Below are 21,552 nucleotides of genomic sequence, written 5' to 3'. Positions count from 1 at the left end.
AATGGTCGAAATCTGCAATTCTAATCTAAAAATCTTACAGTATCGTAATATTCAATCATTTTTCTTCATTTTGAAACAAATTGGAAGTCTAGAACAATATTTAGATTTACGGTGAATTTTTGAAAAAAACATTTGTTTACGTCCGCGCGTTACAAATTCGTGCATCATTTTGTGATAATATATTTTTCCCAGTGTCGCTTTATCTTTTTACAATCTATTATATATCAAAATGATTGCAATTTAGTGTACAATACAACGAAAAAGAAAGTAACTTGTTAGCTTTAACCGTTTTTCGCACAGCGCGATTTGAATACAATTATGGATTCATGTTGACATCTTTTTGTGCCGCAAACTTCATGAAGTCCTTAAAGTTAGGGCATTGAGAATCCACGAGGAAGCGTACACAGTCCTCGTTTGTACTAGTTGTGTTAGCCTCGGGTTGGGGATCCGTTTGGGACGAAGTCCCAGTTCCCTGAGTAAAGGGTGCCACTTGCTCTTGGGCCAGTTGGGAGCTACCAGAGCAATCCGTCCTTTGAAGGATCTGAGCTTGTCCAGGACTTTCATGAGTAGATTTATTGGAGGAAATGGGTAAATATTCTTCCCATTGTTCCAATCTATGGACATGGCGTCCGTGGCCTGGGCCAGGGGGTCCAGATTGGGGGCTACATAGTGTTTTAACTTGTGGTTGGATTCTGGGGCGAACAAGTCCACTTGAAGACCTGGGCACTGCTGACTGATCTATTTGAATGACCTGTTGTTTAAGGACCATTACGACTCTAGCGGAGTTGTCCTTCACAGTGCATCTGCCACTACATTCCTTACTCCTGCCAGGTGAGTTGCTGACAGATGCCATTGGTTTTTTGCTGCTAACGAAAAGATTGCTATCATGACATGGTTTATGTGACTTGATTTGGAACCTCCTCTTGTTGATGCAGTGGACCTATTACTGCACAGTCTAATACTAACCTGATGTGGATTTTCTTCGCCGGAGAAAGTTTCCTCAGGGTTAGAAATACTGCCATGGCTTCCAAGACATTGATATGCAGCTGGCGGAGTGTAATTGACCAAGTGCCTTGAACCTTTTTGTATTGGGAGTATCCTCCCCAACCGCTTAGTGAGGCGTCTGTGTGGACCACTAAGCTTGGTGGAGGGAACTGCAATGGTATTGATTTTACTAGATTCCTGACTTCTGTCCATGGACGGAGTCTTCTGTAATATTGCCGGGATACGGGAAATTTTGCCTCGTAATTTCCTGTTCGCTCTGGTCCGCCAAACCTGGTTTATGTCCTTGAGTTTGGCCTTTAGCAGAACATCTGTTACTGAGGCGAATTGGAGCGAGCCTAAGACTCTTTCTTGGCTCCTCCGGGACGTTTGTTTGTTTCTGAGGAAGTGCCTCGTAGTGCTTGCTATTTCCTTTCGTTTCACCGGTGGGATTGACAGTTTGTGTGAATTGAGATCCCATTGTATTCCTAACCACTGAAACCGTGATGCCGGAGTTAGTCAGGATTTCTTGTAGTTTTAACTTCACTACTTTTTGAGTTGCCATGTGACATTCTTTGTCGTCTTTGGCCCAGATAAGCCAGGCGTCTAGGTAGGCTACTAGCATTATTCCCTGAGCTCTCAGTTCTTGTACCACTGTTTCTGCTAACTTTGTAAATATTCTGGGCGCTATGTTGAGCCGAACGGCATTACTTTGAAAGCGTAAGCCTGCTTGCCCAACCTGAAGCCTAGGAAGGGGCGGAAGTGCCTTGCTACCGGAACATGATAGTAGGCATCTGTAAGATCTATAGAGGTGGTGACGGCCCCACGGGGAAGTAAGGTCCGTACCTGTGAAACGGTTAGCATGTGGAACTTGTCGCATTGAATGTAAGAGTTCAGATGAGACAAGTCTAATATTATCCTACCTGAGTAGTCTCACTGTGCTGAGGGTCGACTACCCCGGCTTCCTCTGAAGCCTCTTCCTCTGCCGGATGCTCTTCCGCCGGCTATGCGGAAAGCTCCTCTGGCTCGGTTACCTCTGGCAAACTTGTTGTAGCCATGAAAAACCCCTTGGTTTTCATAGGAGGCATTAAAGGCCGGGGAAGGTGTAAAGCTGGTTGAACTTTGAGGTTGCTGAGAGGGTTGGCTCTGTAGCAGCATGTACTGATGTTGAGGCTGGTTTTTTGAAGTGGATGGCTGGTTCAGCTGGCCTACTGGGACCACCTGGACCATTGCCTGAGGTTGGATCGTTTGAAAAGGTTGGAACTTCCTTGCCCTTTTCTTTCCCCTAGGTTGGCTTGTAGAAGAGTCAAACTTTCTTTTGGGAAACAGTCCCCAGCGAACTCGCAAGCTCTGGTTAACCCTGGCTGCTTCGCTTAAGACTTCATTAACCAGTGTCTCGGGAAACAAGTTAGCCCCCCAGATTGGCGCCTTGATGAGTCTATTAGGCTCGTGACGAATCGAAGCATCAGCCAGAACGTGCTTCCTGCAGTTCCTTCTGGCTACAGCGAAGTCATATACGTCACACTGCAAGGTGTGAAGTAATGACTTCGTTAGAATCTTGAACAAGGGCTCCTCCGTGTATACCAGAGTTGTCATTTCTGCCACAGTGACAGAATTGATGGACCTGCACAAGCGACATCTGGCCTCATATTCTGCTTTAACAAGCGCTTCTGAAAGTCTGGGCAAGCGCTCGCTAAAGAGTGTTGTTGCACAATCCTGGCTCAGCTTTCCTACCGAAAAGGTTGCCGGGGCATCCAGCCAACTATCTGTACCTCCCGGGAGGAGCATGGATGGTAAATCCGTCTCTCTGATCTGAGGCATGGGTTTGTCCTCTGCTGCTGCCTGGAGTGTTAGTTCGAGAATCTTCGTTGTACACGGGATGGGGGTGTCATCCGGGACCACGAACATAGTGAAGGGGCTCTTGTGGCGAGTCAGCTTAGTGTTCGTACACTCCCATTCGGCTAGAGTACGAACCCATGCTGACTGAGCCTGGTCTCTGGGGAAAATGACCGTCTCCTTCGGTACCTTGTCTTCCCGTATCAAAGCTTTCTCCGTCAGACGTGCATACCCTGAAAAAGGAAACTGGAGACCCGGCGGGTAGAATTCAAAATCTTTTACAGGTCGGGTTCCATACCCCTCTATTGACAGCCTGCCCTCTGAGAATGGGGCATGGGCAGCTAGCCTCCAAGGGTTGTTAGGCTTGAAGGGTGGCAGTTTCAAGGCATCCGGTACAGCCAGAGGTTGCTGTGGATGTCCGGACTGGAGGACTCCCTGCATTAGTGACTCCTGGTTTTCCATTCTTTGAGCTAAAGAATTGATCGACTGGCCTGGTGTCTCCAGACTCGAAACCAGTTGGGCCGAGATCTCCTGGAACTTGGATTGAACCAGGTTGCTCATCTCTAGCATAAGCATGCTGGAAAAAGCGGCCGGATCAAAACCTGAGTCCTTGGGTCTCGGTTTTGCTAGTCTCGTCCTTGAACCCTGCCTAGGTGTTGCAGCTTTTTCCAGGTCCGCCATCAGTTTGGGGGCTGATGACGAACTGGAACGGCTCTCCCTAAGGGACTTCGGTTTGGAAGGCTTAGGGAGGGGCTTTGTAATAGATCTACGGGTGTCTGATTTGGCTTTTACCTTAGGGATTACCGACCCCGACTTGCACCCTGAAGTTGTAGGTTTCTTGGTAAAGCCCTGAAAAGAAGATGAAGAAGAATGAGACGGTCTAAAGGACAGTGCTTTAGCCCGTGTACCTACTGCCTCACTTACTCCCTTACCTTCATCCTGGGCGTCGGTTATCATGGGATCGAGGTCCAGGTTGATCGCAGCAACCTCCTCGACTACATCATCTCCCAAGTCCTCCAGGTCTTCCGCTAGTATGGCTTGGGTCTCCTCGCGAATCCTGGCGATGATCGGGGCTGCCAGATCCGCCGATACGGCTGCCGACATCTTAGCATTCGGGTATATAAGAGAACACAGCTCCTCCGAAAGCATATAGGGCTTCTTGCCCTTGGTGTTACGCCCAAAACCTCCTACCCAGATCTTGAGGGTGGCGAGAGCTGAGTCCTTGACGGCCTGCGGGTTCTGGAAGAGATATTTACTTTTAAAAACTATTACCTTAAATTAACTTATGACTATCTGAAAAGTATCTGCAGAATATCTCAATATCTCATTCCATGAGCCGGTACCTACCGTGTCGGTGGTGAACTCTAGCACCAAGTTGTAGCAGATCTCACACCTATCTGGGTGCCAAACTACCAGGTCATCAACTTGGACCGCGCAGCCCACATGAGTGCGACACACCTCGTGTCCGCACGGTTGCTGCAGGATTGCAGTACAAGCTGTCTCTTGACAGCGCACCATCTGTAGATTAAAAATTGATACATGAGTATCACTGAATAGACCCGCCGGAGTTGTATCCGGCGGAGCATGCACTAAACTAAGCATTGATACCGGAATATTGTTATATGTAGACCCGCCGGAGATGACTCCGGCGGAACATGCTCACTACTTCAGAAAGCTGAAACGATTCCGGCGGCATGCAAAATATAAAAATAATAATTTTATCCTCTTCCGTTCGCTTTCCGGCCCCGTTTTGCGTACTCCTCTATAGTAATAGGCTTGGTGCCAACAGAACAGGGAAAGAGGGGTTAACCCTGGCCTGGATCCGCCGGCACCGGAGAGGTTTTCTTAGTTTGCACTAGAACGCCTTTCTAGCTTATGTCTGTTGTCGCCGGGATGGGACATAGAGGTATAACGAAAAAATGGGGGGTGGGGGGTGGGGGGGGGAGCTAGGGAGAGGAAAAAACCGTGCATTTATAAGGTCTTATGGTACCTGCCGGGGTAGAATACCCGGCGGAGTAAACCAGCCAGATACATAAAAACTTAAAATTAAAAATTTAAATAAAATTTAAAATTAACCATTATTTTATTGTGCCGGAGCACTGTATCAACCGTTACTTCCAGATCCCGTCCTACTTCCACGCTATCTTTCACTATCCCCGGATCGGGTGAGGAATCGAATCAGGGAAAATAGGTAAAACCTAGGCCTGATACTATCCATAAGAAGCTTTGTTTGTTATATAAATACAGAACGAGTTCTAGTCGGATCCCGGGCCCGCCGGGGCGGGAGGATAGGCCGTGGAGTAAGGCTAGGGGATAGGAAAGGCGATACTGAGAAAGTACGCGGTGTATACCGTCCTGATGAGCCGGGTAGTCAACCAGGGCTCGTCTGGGTGGGTACCCCTGTACCCTCACTAACTACCTGAGATGAGGAGTACCACTCTCCCGACTGGACCCCCCTACCTTTCCCCCCCGCGAGAGGGGAAGGGGCTCGGTTGGCTACTTGGGGTAGTGCTAGCGAGCTGAACACCCAATGGTTGGGATGGGGGAGGTGGGGTCGCCTCGATGAGTGGTACACTCGTGATCAGTTGTTCACTACAACCGGCCAGGTGGGTCACCTCCCAGTAAGAAGTGGATCCAACTGATCACTGGGGCAGCTGGTTTGTAGGCTGACTGTCCACTAATACAATACAATAATATGATATTTTATATGATAAAAAACACAAAATAAGATTTCTGGCGCGAGAGGGGTTAAAGGGATGAGGGGAATAGGTGTATATAATGAAATAAAGAGCGGCTAGCCTAACCTTCGCAAAATCGGAATGATCTGGTCAGGTCGGCCAGGGCGCTCTGAGCAGCTAGCCTAACCCTCCAAACGCGTAAATTTTAATTACGATCTGGAGCGGTAGGCCAGGGTGGCTCAAGGATAAACGCAGGAATAACTAGGCTTAAACCCGCAACGAGATCCCGGCCTGGTCCCGTACGGAAGGAGTCCTCCTCGTAGGTAACCGAGGGAAGGGAGAATCTACGACCCTCATCCGCCAAATAAGGATTGATTAGATAGACTAGAACCGCTCTCACACCAAGAAATTAACAATACAACTGCAATTATAATATCCACGCGACTACAATTAGTATGGGTGACCAATTGAAAGTCGTCATAAATAAGGTCGCGGGTAGCGATGCACGAAATGGCTGACTCGGGAATGGCGCATGCAGGTTCCCGACATATAAACAAAGCCAAATAGGATTTTATGATCAACATCGCTACTAAAATGATCTTATATAGACTCTTGCAGCACTTAACTTAGATCCAGAAGATTCCTGACGTTCAGACATCTTAATTAAACACAGAATAAATCCAAAAAGGCTTCCAATCGTAAACACGTGTGAAACACAGTAGTGCTATAAAAGGAATAGCGATCGAGGCGCTAGTTGTAGCAGTAGCGGGCAGTAGATGGCTTTGGTACGGCTCCTCTTTGGAAAGGGGGAAATTGACAAAGGAAGAGAATAAATGGCAGGAGACCTCTGGTAGTGTTTCACTCGCCCCAGTTTTTATACCCGACACCCTATACAGGGGTGAGCGAACCAGATTTATTCTGGTATAATCCAATGTAGCTTTTTCTCTTGTATATTTAGCAATATTTATACCTTAGAAATGAGTGCTATAGGAATATTTCACGGAGCGACACAGGTTAGGCCCAGAAAAACCAGGTATAAAAGTTTTTAGTAGGTTTTTCTTGAGTTTTAACTTCCAAAATAGGAGGTTTTAAGCATTTTTAGGTTTTCCAACTATTCGTGGGTTCTAACTATTCCTGGGGGGGCCGGGTTCTGGTATGCATCCCCCGCGAATACGGGGGGGGGGGGAACCACTGTTGAGCGATGTTAAACTCTATTTTCAAGCACAGAGGTCTAGACGGGCACAACAACGACATTAGTGATCTTTTTAGATCCATGGATACTTCCAAGACAGAAAAGTCTAGAGCAGTCTCTTGGAATCTAGACGTAGTACTGAAGTGGCTCTCGGGAGACTCGTACAAATCCATCCGCTCGGGATCTCTAAGAAACCTCACTAAGAAGACGCTTTTCCTGGTAGCTCTGGCTACAGCCAGAAGGGTCAGCGAATTGTAGGGTATAGACAGAAGAGTGGGGTTTTCCCAAGGTAACACAGTCTTTTCTCTGTCCTTGTTTCTGGCAAAGAACGAGGATGTGAACAAACCTTGGCCACGTTCTTTTACCATTAAGAATCTAATGGATATCATCGGACCAGAGTAGGAAAAGTGCCATTTATGCCCAGTGAGAGCGTTATGCTCTTATTTAAAGAGAACAGAAAAGATTAGAGGATCTGCAAGTAATCTATGGTGTTCAGTGAAGTCTCCGTCTCGTTCGATGTCTAAGAACACCATTTTCCTTTTTCTTGAGGAGCTTGATAATGGAGGCACACACTCATCTCCAGGAAGAAGTATTAGTACCTTCCATTAACGCTAAGGCGCATGAAGAGAGCCGTAGCGACTTCTCTAGGTTTTAGGCATAATATGTCCTTAGAAGCTATTATGACCTCTACATTCTGGAAATGTAGATCAGGTTTTTTCTGTTCTTTATCTTGAGGATATTGAAACCTTTTTTAAAATTGCTCCACATAGGGTCCGTTGTCAGTGGCTGGCATGGTGTTATGGGGACTGATAAGTTATTTCCCACTAAAGTAGGGGCGATCATTGGCCAAAACTGCCACACCGTCTATGGGTTAAGAGGGTGACTACCAGAGACAGTATTCATCTGCAATGCTCTCTTGCCAGGTAAGGTATAATGAGTAATAAATACTTGCCGAATTCCTGTATTGAGTTATTACTATACATATAATGTTTTCAATGTAGGTCATGTCCATGATTCCCACCTCCATAAGGGTGAAGTCAGCTGTAGGTAATTACTTGATAAGTTACATGTGTAAAAATGACATTTTTATAATAAAATTAGATTTTACACATACTTACCAAGTAATTACCTATAGCTGAAAGCTCATTACCTCAACAGTCAAATCTTACAAATTTGGTGGTGGTGCCACCATCTCTAGTGTACAGGTGTATAGAACCCGCCCATTTTCAGGACTGATAGGTGCAAAACTACATGTCCATCTGTGGGGAAGGGAAGGGCTTTAATCAGGTAATTACTTGGTAAGTATGTGTAAAATCTAATTTTATTATAAAAATGTCATTTTTACACATGTAACTTAGATGACCACAGCATTTGCCTTTAAAAGCGGATAAATGCTACGTGAAACAGAGGGGAAAGAAGGTAGTTCCACATAGTATATTGTCAAGTATACTATATGAAACTTAATTTTATTATGAGAATATTTTTTGTATGTGGTCAAAATGTCTGAATTAGGATTTTGAAGGAAGAATAAAATAAATGTTTGTAGGGAATGAGACAGAATATTTTTCAAACAGCAGACCTGTTTTATGACAAGTTACATACTCAGATATGTGGAAAGGAAACTTATTTTGGAGTAAGAATGTTGACAAATGCTACCACAAATTAAGCTAATATATAAAGTGATGGGTATGAGTGGAAACAACTATGGTTTATGTAATATTAATCATTGCCTTTTAATAATTCCCCAATTTTTTTTTAATGAGTATTGTAAACCCCCTGTATTCATGTCCTCAAGATTTGCGGACCTGCCTATTCATGGAATTTTCTGTAGAACAAATCAATAAATTATTAAAAAAAAAATTGGCAGTATGTGGATTTTTACATAGAGAAATATTCACTAAATAGCGTATTTTGATGAGATTAATGAGATATGGTTTGTTGATCTTTTTTCAGGTGTGGTTAGTCAAAAGTGCTATGCCTGCCTAGACCAGGATGAGAACACAGGGAAATGCACAACTACTGTGGAAAACTGTAACTATGGTGAAGACTATTGCCTGTCAGAAATCAAATGGGGAAGTAAGTTTTTATTGCTCTTCTTGTCCTGTTTACATAAGCATTTTCATACAATCAACTTACCTGTCAGATATATACATAGCTAAGACTGGTAGACTCCGTCGTCCCCGTACAGAAATTCAAATTTCGCGGCACACGCTGCAGGTAGGTCAGGTGATCTACCGTCCTGCCCTGGGTGGCAGGATTAGGAACCCTTCCTGTTTTCTATCATATTTTTTCTGTCGCTTGGAATGTAAACAACGTTTACAGTTCCTCCTGACTTGATTTTTGGATTTCATCGCCATCGATCTTCTGGGCTATCTTTTGCAGGGAAGTACTGGATCTTTGGTTCGGCATACGCATATTAATTTGTTTTGATAACTTTGGCTTCGAAAATTTCGAAGAATTGTTTACGTGTAACTACGAACTTTTCGGTAGACAATCACATAGTTTGCAAGAAGGAAATTTTAATATTTATTCATATTAACGTGTAGTAAATGTTAGAATTGATTGAGCTAACTTCCTTCTTGACGATGTAAGGAAAGAATAGTTACGCTTCCTTTAGAAGTTTATATAGCTCTCGTACTAACGAGCAGTTAGAGCATTAACATTACTAGTAGTGTGGTATCCTCATCTCCTTCTTACTTCACAGAATCTTCAAATTCATATTGCAATTTGAAGACAAAGGAATGTAGCTCAAAATACGAGCTATTGAAAGGTAAGAAGTGATTTTACTGTTAGTGCAGTGGAGGGTGCGTTCTGTTCGGCTCTGTTTCGCTCCCAGGCCTAGACCTCTTCCCAACCAAGCTCACATACCCAGAGGAGAAGGAAAGTCGAAAGCCTTACGGAGGTTATGGAGGGAATCCCCACCGATCAGGCGTCCCCTCGGCAGGATCTGTAGAACGTCCCAGACTGCCAAGTTCGCCATTGGAAAGGCGTCCTAATTAGTAGAGGGTGCGTTCGATCTGCTCTGTCTCGCTCTCAGGCCTAGACCTCTTCCACAAACTCACAAGCCCAGAGGAGAAGGAAAGTCGAAAGCCTTACGGAGGTTATGGAGAATCCCCACCGATCGGGCGTTCCCTCGGCAGGATCTGTAAAACGTCCCAGACTGCCAGGGATAGCCATTGCAAAGGCAGCCTTAAAAAGTGCGTCTGTTCTTCCGTTTCTTCATCTTACATCCGAAAAGACGAAGTATGTACATGTTAGAAGTTCGGACGATCTGGCTCGTTCTCTGAATAAGAGAACACTGACTCACTAAGCGAGAGGCTGAGAGCCAGCCAGCAAGCTAGCGCGAGCCACGTTCCAACAGCCAGCAGCGAGCCGCGTTCCAACAGACTAGCGCGAGCCGCGTTCCAACAGACTAGCGCGAGCCTCGTTCATACAGATAAACGCGAGCCGCGTTCCAGCAACTGAGTGCGAGCCGCGTTCCAGAACTTTTTCTTGGCGCAAGGCGCCTTCAAAGAGAAAACAGACGGCTTAACTAAGGAGCCTTATAGTAGAATGGCAATCAGAAGGATGCTTCCATTGAACGTTTTCTGGCAAGAGGCTCGTATAACAAGACTAGAGGCGCTCGGATCTATTAGGGCGCACGGGACCTTCCACGCAAGGAAGCGGAACGTTCCAGGAGCGAGTCTCCTGTCTAGCGTGGGCGGAACATTCCAGGCGCGCTGGAAACTATCCAGACGCTAGGTGCTAGGCGCAAGGATCCAGACGCCAGGCGTCAGAAGATTTCAAAAATCTTCATTAGAGAGAGAGGTCAGTCGCGAGACTCCTCTTTGAATTTTAACTTGAACAACTTCCCCTGGCAAATGTGCAAGATGTCGCACAGGCGGCCGTTGCTTTTGTCAGAAGGATTCTGATACTAAGAGAAGCCCCTTTTCATTATTCAGAAGACTTCTTTGTTAGGCAGTTCCTCTCAATGCGGACTCTCTCCTTCATCCATGCTCTTCCCTCGTTTTGAGGAGGCAAGAGCTTTGGGAGTTTTTCTTAATAAGATCTCATCGATGTTTGGGTATGATGCGGATAGAAAATATCTACTTCCTTCCGTAAACCCTAGTGATGAACAGGAATTCTGTCTCTTCCGCGATTTATGAAGAAATCACGAAGATATAAAGAGTTCCTTGATTAACTTCGTTCCTTAAGGATATATATATATATATACTCTTTCTATCGTTCTATTAACGAAAAGAACGAAGATAGTAGAAGGTAGTAGAGTTTTTCTGCTGTATGAGAATACGATACGGTCAATTCATAAACACATACCGTAGTTACTTCTTTTCTGTGCAACTCAATTACAAGTATCCTTCTACGTCTTTCCTAGGAAGGACTACGCTTAAAGGGATTGTTAAGACTACACCTACTTAGCTTCTAGATTTATCGAAGTCTTGTTTCGCTTAAATATGCTTTAATAAGAACTTCCTGAAGTTCGATAATAATTTTATTAAATTCCTTTATTAATTGGAGTAGCTGGCAAACTCTGGAAGAGTAAGCGGGGACTGCTTTCGCTGAGAGCCTGAGACCAACGCAGTACGCCTATGCCAGACATTGCCAGTTACTGTCAGTACCATGTAGGTGTCAGTCATGAGCGGTCGGGCGAATCTCTCTCTCCTGCGGGATGGAATAACTTTCCGTATCTCTCCCCTACAATCGCGGTCTTAACCTCGGATTGAGGGATAGTTAAGCTAACATAAATAAATATTGTATGCCTTTTGCTAAGAAGCTTTCAATAAGAGAGATAGTACAACCTTTCAATGCGGTTTACCAGTAGGTAACATTATTATTAAAGGATTCTATCGCAGCAGAACATTATATTATGTAATGCTCTCAGGCTTACGAAAGCATAGCTTATTAGAGTACCTGCTCAGAAGAAGATGGATGAGTCGGATGGGAAACATTCTCTTTTTTGGGGCAGAACTTGTTTCCCTGAATGGACTATACTACGTATATAAAGTTTTTTCCTACTAAGAACGGAATTAACATGTGAAAGGATGTCGGGTACCATAAAGGCACAGGTGTTCTGGCACATAATATAAAAAAAAGAATTAGAAGAAAGCGCCAGTCTGGCGCAACGCGCCAGAAGTACCAACCTGGCGCATGCTCCAGAAGCGCCAGCCTGGCGCAAAAAATTTGCGCCAGAAGCGCCAGCCTGGCGCAGTGAGCCAAGAGCACCATCCAAGATTTTCTCGTTTTGAGCGAGTTATTTAACCTAGGAGTCCAGTAGACTCTCGGACACCAAGCTCGGTAACGGCAAGATTCGTTCCTGATTTCGTTACCCATTTAATCACTTAGGCCATTTCCACGACACTCTCATATCGCATAGAGCATCGAGAATCTCTTTTTTCGCTCCTATTCGCGTTAACAAAGAGATCCTTCTCGATCGACGATAATAACTGTTAACATGTTTAACATTTATTGGAAAGAGTTGTGAGAAGACGAACAGGCTTCCTATAGACTGCTTCCTTTTCCTACTTCTCCCCCGATTGAAGATGACGTGGGAAAAGCTTCAAGGAAGAATTATCTTGCCAGTACAAGAGCAACTGGCCTCTTTGGTGGGAGTGTTAGCGCCTCGTAGGAAGGACGTTGCGCTTCCAATCAAGAAGTCTCGTCCTCTCTCCCCTGCGAAGCGAGAGGCGTCATGCAGACGTGGAAGCTTCCAAACATAGCAGAGCTTCGGTTTCGAGAGCGAGATCGGGAGAATCTTACGGAAGACACGTAACGCCAGAGAGACGTGAGACGTCGTCAAGACATGAATAGTCATTTAAAGCTGCTTTTAGACGCGAGGCTCCAACCAAAATTTTGGCGCCAGTTAGGACGCCTTTTGAGAGCGAAGCGTCTTCCAGGCGCGAGGCGTCATCCAGACGTCAGCAGCCACACAAACGGGAGGCGTCAGCCAGGACGCTTGGCTGACTACAAGCGTCATCCAAGCGGGAAGCGTCATCCATTTATGGAGAGAAGCCTGGGCTGTTGGCGCCTTCCAGGACTATTAAAGCGGGGAAGAGGAAGGAATATCATTCCCTTAGCCCCTCTCCTATTAGGAGTTTGTCTCCTCCAGAGGAAAGACGTACTGAATTAGCAGCGGAGACTCATCTACACCCCGAGTTAGAAGTAAACTCGGAGGAGGAGTATCAAGGAATGGAAGAGAAGGACTGTCGAACTATAATGTTTTGACAGCCTTGCTTCTAGAGGAGTATGGAGACGACTTGACTCCTGCCTCTCCTCCTTCTCCGCGCTCTCTTTTCTCGAGTGCAAAGACGAAGAAATCTTCGTTTTTTCTTAGAATGAAGCCCGCCATTTCGATGAAGAGGGCTCTTCAGTCTTTAGACTCTTGGATGAAGTTGAAGAAGGAGTTAGTTAGAACGGTCTTCTGCATGCCTCCAGCGAGACTAGCTGGTAAAAGAGGCATTTGATATCAGACGGGAGAGAATATGGGTATTTCTCTTCCGTCTTACGTCAGAGCGGACTTTTCGACCTTAGTTGACTGCTTTCACGTAGACAAGGTTTGAACTCTGCCCGTATAACTTGGGGCATTTCAGAACTGGACCATCTCCTCAAGGGACTCTTTCATGTATTGGAAGTTTTTCAACTTCTTAGATTGGGGTCCCTTGGGGTGATGTCAAGAAAGCCCATGATTCTGAAGGACTCGAACCAGAAGTCCTTCTGTGTATTTTGTCTTGTATAGACAAAGCGGTTCAGGATGGCTCGGTTGAGATCTCCTCTTTGTTTGGAGCAGGTCTTCTTAAAAAGAGGACAGTATATAGTGTCTTTTTAACCAAAGCGGTCTCCCACGCTCAGAGGGCAGCGCTTCTGTACTCACCTTTGTCTGACTTTTTGTTCCCTTCTCAGTAGTGAAGGACATTTCTCGTTCATTAACTGAGAAGGCGACTCAAGACCTTCTGACACAGTCAGTAAGGAAGAAGAAACCTGCAGACAGCCCAAGAACACTGTCATTGTCTGATGAGGAGAAAGACCGGGCCTACAACCTGACACAGATGCGCTAGATGCGAACATATAGGACAGATCAGAGTGTCCGATGTGGACATTGCCAGAGAGAAAAAACATCCTCGAGACTCTACCAAGCTCGAAGCTCCGGCGGAAGTGGGGAGGAGCCACCCAGGGCGCGAGGCGCCAGGCAGGAGCGAGGCGCCAGGGCAGGGCGCGAGGTACCAGCCAGCGGCGAAGCTCCCAGGCAGGAGCCAAGGCGCACCTTCCAAAAGCGGGCCGGGCCGAGACGCCAGCCCCAGGCGCGAAGCTCCAGGCAGGGCAAGGCAAGGCGCCAAGGCAGGCACAAAGCGCCAACCTGGCGCGAGACACCAGCCAGGCGCGAGGCGCCAGGCAGGCACAAAGCGCCAACCTGGCGCGAGACGCCAGCCAGGCGCGCGAGGTGCCAGCCAGCCGCGAAGCCCCCCCTCCAGGCAGGGCGCAAGGCGCCACTCCAACCAGGAGCTAGACGCCAGCCAGGCGCAAGGCGCCAGCCAGGCGCGAAGCTCCAGGCAGGCACGAAGCGCCAAGTAGGCGCGAGCAGCCAGCCAGGCGCGAAGCTCCAGGCAGGCGCGAGGCGCCAGGCAGGCACAAAGCGCCAGCCAGGCGCGAGCAGCCAGCCAGGCGGCAAGGCCAGGCTCTAGGCGCGAATCTCCAGCTAAGACGCGAAGCGTCATCCAGATGCGAGGCGCCAGTCAAGCGAAAGGTACCAGACAAGCGCTAGGCGCCAACCAAGAGCGAAGCACCAGCCAGGCGCGAGGTTCCTGCCAGGCTTCAGGCTTCAGTCGGGGTGAGATCCATTTCAAGAAAGCCCTGGTCTTCTTTGAAACATGGAGATCTCCTAAGCACTTCATTAGTGACTTGATTCCTTCAAACAGCTGAGAATTAAAAGCGCAGGAAGTGCGCGCTTTTGCAAAATTCTTGTTCTTTACATAACAATATGTCATATAGACATATTAGCTGTGTTGTACGGTAGAGGCAACTCTGTGTTTGACTTCTCATTACACAAAGGATGTCAAGTTAACCTACGAGAGATCCTTCTCTTTTGGTTTATACGTTTCTGCGGATACGTTACTGGGATAAGGAGCCGACACTGATCCTTAACTTTGAGTTAAAGTTTTTTAACTTAGTGAAATTATTGGGGTTTTTGAAAGGAGTGTGGGGATAACTCTTTCCAATTTGAGCGCGAAACACCCTCGTGTTAGGATCAGGTGATCGGGATCGGTGTTGCGCTCCTTCATAAGGTATTGTCATATAAGTGGATCAGCACCCATTGACAAAGTCCTTTCAGGCTCTGCCGAGTAAGTGGATAAGACCCCTTCGGCAGACCCACAAGAACTCTTGGCCATAGATCACATATCTCGCTAAAGTTTCTTGAGGTGATGCAGACTACTGGGCAAACACCCACGAAGTCTACCACCTATCAGGTAGGAACCAAGGTTTTAATTATACCTACAACATATGTTGTTTACCTGTCTATTCCATATAGTAGCTGTCTCTTACCCTCCACCGAAGGGTGCCAATCAGCTATGTATATATCTGTCAGGTAAGTTGATTGTATGAAAATGATATTGTTATGATACAATAAAGTTTCATACATACTTACCTGCAGATATATACGATTAGGGCCCACCCAGCCTCCCCGCAAGGAGACAGGTGGAAGAGAAAAAATATGATAGAAAACAGGAAGGGTTCCTAATCCTGCCACCCAGGGCAGGACGGTAGATCACCTGACCTACCTGCAGCGTGTGCCGCGAAATTTGAATTTCTGTCGGGGACGACGGAGTCTTAGCTATGTATATATCTGCCAGGTAAGTATGTATGAAACTTTATTGTATCATAACAATATCATTTTTCTTTGCTGTGTCGTGATCATGATGGTTTGATAGATAAAATAAAAATAAATTCTGTAAATAAATAATAAAATGAGCATGTATGTACGTCATATTTGTTCCTACAAACTACAAATGCTTGTTTTTATGTACGATACTTACCTGGCAGGTATATATATAGCTATATTCTCTGTCGCACTGGCAGAAATTTTCAACACTCGCGGCAACCGCTAGTTTACCAGTAGTTCAGGTGATCGCCACCCCGTTCCCGTGGCGCTGGCGCTTGGAACCATTCCCATTTTCATCAGATTTTCTCTGCCAGCCAAACCTTCAACATCGTTGTGGGTTCCCTGCTAGATTTTCGATCTCGTTTGCCGACTTTTCACTGCTTTTGGACTGCTGTTTTGGTATCGTATTGGAACGTTGGCTTGGCAATTGCTTTTGGATTTTCTTAGAACTATGTCTGATTCCGGTATTGTGTTTAGAGTGTGTGAAAGAAGGGTGTAAAGTTAGGTTACCGAAATCTTCGGTAGACCCTCGCACTGTGTGTAAGAAGTGTAGAGAATTTGTGTGTACTTGGGAGAATAAGTGCAATGAGTGTGAGAATTTGACTGAGAAAGAGTTGAAAACTCTTACTAAGTATGTTGAACGATTGGAGAAAGATCGTATTAGGAGATCAGTGTCTCGGAGTGAAAGATCTGGTGTTTCTAGCAAAGCTGTGAATGAATCTGTTACTGTTCCTTCTCCAGTTCCTTCTGAAGTAGAACCTGTAGTACCTTCTCCCCAGGTTTCTCCTGCACCCGCTGCTGTATCTGAGGAGACGAAGGACTCCCAATATGTGAAAGTGTTTGCTGCCCTTGCTTCGATGGGTAATCAGATTCAGCGATTAACTGATCAAGTGGGTGTAATTAATGTTGTTAGTGACAGTGTTGTGGAGGGGGCAGCCGACCGTCTCTCTCGTGCTCCTAGACCTAGACCGCTTCCAAGCTCCCAGACCCAAGGGAGAAGGGAAGTCAACAGTCGAAGGGAGGCGAGAGGGGTTTTCACACGGTCAGTTGTCCCTTCGGGCAGTCCTGTTGTTGCGTCCCAGGCTGCAGCAGTATGCCAAAGAAAAGGCGTTACTGGGAAGTGTTTGTCCTCCTCCGATAGCTCTTTGTTATGTAGGAAATGGAGCTATTCGGAGGAATCGCGTCCCCTCAAGAGGACATGGAGACCACCCCCGTCTCAGGATGCACGTCGCTCTGCTCGGGAAGGATGAGTAGTCCCGAACTTTTTTTGTCTAGTTCGGATGAGGATGCAATCCCCGTCAAGAGGAAGAGAAGAAATCTTTCGAGAAGGACGCAGGACGATCGTTTGGTGGCTTTTCTCCAGTTAGAGATTCTCCCCCTTCGTCGTGTGTTCGTTCCCCTTTCTCCTCTCCGTCTCGTAGACCTCAGGACTGCTCTCCTCCTCATCCCAGTACGTCCCGTCTTCGTTCTACTCTGTCTCGTTCGATCCTTCAGGAAGCGGATCCTACTAGAACTTTTTGAAGGATATGCAGGCTAAGTTGGCTGATCTTGTCAAGTCATGGGAAACACCCGATCAGTCTTCCTCCAGACGTAAAGACGAGTTTCTTCCCGTCAAGTCCTCCAAGAGGACGCAGGACAAGAATTTGCCGCCTCCCTCTCGCCCTTTGAAGTCTCGGGAAACAGGACGCAGTTTTCTGTCGAAGTCAGACGGCCGCTCAACAGCACAGGACGCAGGACGCAAGAGGAAACGAGAAGAACGTCGGATGGATGCAACTCGCTCGTTGGATGCAAGACGCAGACGGCAGGACTTCGACCTTGCCTCCTCTCGACCAGACCAGGATGTATTTCGTCAGGACACAATCCCTCAGACTCTTTCCAGCAAGCAAATCTTGGAGTTGGCTCAGGATTTGAGAGATTTTCAGAGTGTGGAGGATGATTTGGCAGACTCTGCGTTTAGTCTGGATCAGAATTTGGGCATCCAGGATATTTCTTCAGCGGAAGAGGAAGTTGAAGACTTTATTTCTGACGAAGAGAAACATGCTGAAGCTCCATCATCGGACTATAAGAGACTGACGACTTGCCTCCTGTCTCTGCTGTCTCTGTTCGAGGGTGAGTTTCAACCTACAGCCCCGTTGTCTCCCCTTTCACAGTACACTAGGACCAAAACTTTGAAGAAGTCCTCCTTCTTGAAGATGACACTCTCCATCACGGCCAAGAAAGCTCTTCACCGTGTTAACGCTTGGTTGAAGGAAAAGAGAGAAGCAGGTAAGACTTCTTTTTGGTTGGCGTCGAAGTCGGGTGTGTGGTATGCTACGGGGGAAAGTCTTGGCCTGGGAGTTCCTGCCTCCTCCCAGGGAGACTTCTCTAATATCGTCGACAGTGCACGTAGACATTCCTTACACTCGGCTAAGATTTGGTGGACCTCTTCGGAGTTTGACCATCTGCTGAAGGGTATTTATCATACCTTTGAAGTATTCAACTTCCTCGACTGGTCTTTGGGGCTTTGGCTCATACCTGGCAAGGTAAAGGCTCTTCTGAGATGGAAGTTCCTATGTCCTGTATGGACAAGGCCCTGAGAGATGGGGCGAATGAGCTAGCATCCCTCTTTACGGCAGGGCTCCTGAAGAAGAGGACCCTGCTGTGCTTGTTTGCAGCCAAGGGAGTGTCGAACTCTCAGAAGGCTGAGTTGGTTTTCTCCCCACTCTCAGGGCAACTTTTTCCATCAGAGTGTTCGAGTTTTTTACGATCTCCAAACACTTGGGCGAAACCACAGTCCAGAGTGGGTTAGACGAGAATCCCCAATAATTGTTACCACGATAATCGGGAACCTCGCTGAATGCTCGAATTCCTGGAATTTCTAGCGTTTGGAAGAAGCACTGCTGCTGAAGAAGGAAGAATATCTCACAGTAGGCGACCAACCCTGGAATAGAGAACGGACGGGAACATCCAGTTTGGCTTGAACTATCGTCTTCAGTATTCTGTTCACCATTGAAGCTTTCCTTCGGGGAAGACTTCTCCTTCACTCTCTTGACTAGAGAACGAAGGCGGTCGATCTCCAATCCTTATTCTCATTCCTCGAAGGGAAAAGAATTTAGGATGGAGGTCGTTGTACAGAAACCTACAAATATACTACGTATATTACCCTTGCGACATGATTCTGTTAAGCAGTTGAATTGTACGGGGTGTAGGCACATACCGTAGTTAACTCTACGGATTATGACCGAGACGATTAGTATCCTAATTGAACTGCAACTCGGGACTGCCTGCAACCCTCAGGAGTTACCAGTTTCGATTTTAGATACTTATGGTATTGTCACGACAACACCAACTTAGCTTTTGTATTTACCGAAATCCGTTTCGTTTAAATATAATTGCTCGAGCGTATTTTTTTTATGCTCGATGGTTCTAGCTGAATGCATTCCTTCGTGGAAGGGATTACCTGGCAACTCAGGATGATGAGTCAGCGAGAGCTAACTGTGTATTGGGCTGCTCAGAGTCGATAGCAGCTCAGTATACCAGCTGGCTCTCTGAGATGCGCGGTCGGTTATGTCTCTCTCCCCCGCAATGATTGACTACCGAACCGTATCTCTGCCCAACAATCACGGACTTAGGTCTCTGATTAACGGGGATTCTCGCATACATGAATAACCATCTACTGCTGTGACGCTTGATTTCTTCGCCTTCGACATTGCGAGAATTTTCAACAGAGATATCTCTTGGACTCTTTCATCTTTCTGTTTACCGCACGGTAACAGAAGTCGGTACTAGTCTCCCGCTGCATCGCACTGCAATAATGCGGAATGATTTCTTCAGACATCTGAGTTTGTCTTCAAAATATCTCGTATTCGTAGGTGTGCAATTGTTCATTGTTCACCCCGAATTAAGAGATGTATCGAAAGACATCGCCTACTCCCCGACCTTCCAGCTCTACTTCCAAATGTTTAGCCCATGAGAAGCAGTTCTTCAGGCAGTACTTCCCTGTGTTTTCATTACTGAAGAACGCCCTGCTTTCATTGCAACTACGACTCCTCACCGGACAGCAATGAAATAGAGGTTAGCGTTTTCAGTCATTTGTAAGCACAGGTTTAGAATCTTGAGAATCCTTCTCTCGATTCGGCTGTGAAGACGTAGGTTGCATTCACTGTCCACCTTCGTCTTCAATGGCACATAGTGTTGTTTCTCCTTAGCTGAGATTCAATTACTATGAGAATGTCTTGCCATCAGGGACCTCGGTCTCTAGAAGGCAATTGACTTTCGCCTGTTGGGCACATGCCTTAAGAGAATCATTACCTCGCCATCCGGCATCGGTGACAAACAAATACACGATTTGTTTGGTCTCTCGGCATAACCCTTTAAAGGGCGAAGGTCACGTGACTTGCTCAGATGCTTGGACAACTTGCCTCACTACTGAACGCAGTCAGTCGGCAGCTGTCAGAGCGCCCAAGTCAGTTACGAACTACGCTGTGGACTTAGTTCGGTTGTTCTAGATCAATCATTACTTCGTCCTAATAGCTTGTCCCAGTACCCATACCATCGACACCCACCATGGAGTGTCGGTGTCCTATCCACTACCGAGAAGAAGAACTTGGCTGCATTGGGATAGGAGAATGCGAGACACTTCCTCCTGTATTTGAAGAAGGAAGTAGGTTTGTTGAATCAAACTGTCAAGGGGTACAGGAGTATGCTGGCCGCTGTGTTCAGACACAGAGGCTTAAACATTCCAATAACTTGGATCTTAGAGACCTCCTCAGGTCTTTTGAGACGAAGAAGGAGCGTCAATGCAGAGCCCCTTCTTGGAATTTAGATATTGTCCGGAAGTTTTTAGTTACTAACAAGTTCGAGCCTCTAAGAAATGCATCTTTGAGAGATGTCTCAAAGAAGACCATCTTCTTAGTTGGCATAGCTACGGCTAAAAGAATTAGCGAACTTCAGACAATCAGTAAAGAAATAGGCTGGAAACACAACAAGGCAGTGTGCACTTTCCAGGAGGATTTCTTGGCCAAGAATGAAAGCCCATCTAATCCTTGGCCAAGATCCTTTGAAATTATGGGTCTTTCCGACCTTGTGGGTCAGGAACAGGAAGTGGTTCTTTGTCCAGTAAGGGCTTTGCGTTATTACGTTGAAAGAACCAAAGATATTAGAGGGACCTCAGGATCCCTTTGGTGATCAGTGAAAGAGCCAAATAGACCCTTGACGAAAAATGCTATCGCCTTTTTTCTCAGAGAATTGATTAAAGAAGCACATGCTTTGCCAAGAGGAAAACTTCGGACTACTTAAAGTCAAGGCGCACGAAGTTAGAGCGGTAGCTGCGTCCTTGGCGTTCAAGAAAAATATGGCCCTCAAGGAAATAATAGAGACGACATATTGGAGTACCAATTCAGTTTTTGCCTCCCATTATTTAAGAGACGTCAAGACAACTTTTGACAACTGTCAAACGTTGGGCCCGTATGTGTCCTCAGGTGCAGTATTGGGCAAAAGACTTTCCACCCCATAACCTACTAACATGCTAGGCTTTTTTAATTAGGTTATAGTGTTTTTATAATTTTTATGACGGATATCCGTTTTTATCATAATTTTAAAATCGCCTGTATTTATTTAGTTTATAAAATCATCAACATAAATATTCATGTCAAACCAGTTTCATTATAGCGCTGAATAATCCCTATGGATTCCAGTGCTTGGCTTCAAGCCTAAATTTCATATTCCATTCCATTCTATAGTGTTTTTATGGTTGACTGAGAGGGTATATACCCTCTTCAGTCTATGATGTTAGGTTGTTAGTGTTGGTGTGTGTGTTGTTCAGGTGGTCTAATAAGTCCTAGCATGAATGCCCGTGGTAAGAGAGGGCTAGGGTTTCTGTCAACACATTGGTCACGTCCAGTTGTCAGATCCTTTTTGAGCTCCTTCAACAAATAGGTCACGTCCTAGTTGAGAGCTACTAAGGTAGAGCAGGCTCAGAGGCAGGACCTATAAAGTCAGCTACCTTAGCAGGTAAG

The 21,552-nt window shown here is 46.2% G+C and overlaps 1 protein-coding gene and 1 long non-coding RNA gene across 2 annotated transcripts in view; one reads left to right on the top strand and one right to left on the bottom strand.

The window, feature by feature from the left end:
• Positions 1-21,552, bottom strand: part of LOC135199813 (uncharacterized) — a 255,532-nt gene that overhangs the window by 150,801 nt on the left and 83,179 nt on the right. The window lies entirely within an intron of this gene.
• The window catches only part of LOC135200270 (uncharacterized), a 50,605-nt gene continuing 37,686 nt past the window's right edge, over positions 8,634-21,552 (top strand). The window contains exon 1 of the mRNA XM_064228757.1: positions 8,634-8,763. The gene's annotated coding sequence lies outside the window, so the exon portion shown is untranslated. The remainder of the gene's footprint in view (positions 8,764-21,552) is intronic.

Source organism: Macrobrachium nipponense, chromosome 26 (assembly GCF_015104395.2).
Source record: "Macrobrachium nipponense isolate FS-2020 chromosome 26, ASM1510439v2, whole genome shotgun sequence".
NCBI classification, from domain to species: domain Eukaryota; kingdom Metazoa; phylum Arthropoda; class Malacostraca; order Decapoda; family Palaemonidae; genus Macrobrachium; species Macrobrachium nipponense.
This window is presented reverse-complemented; position numbering and strand designations above follow the sequence as displayed.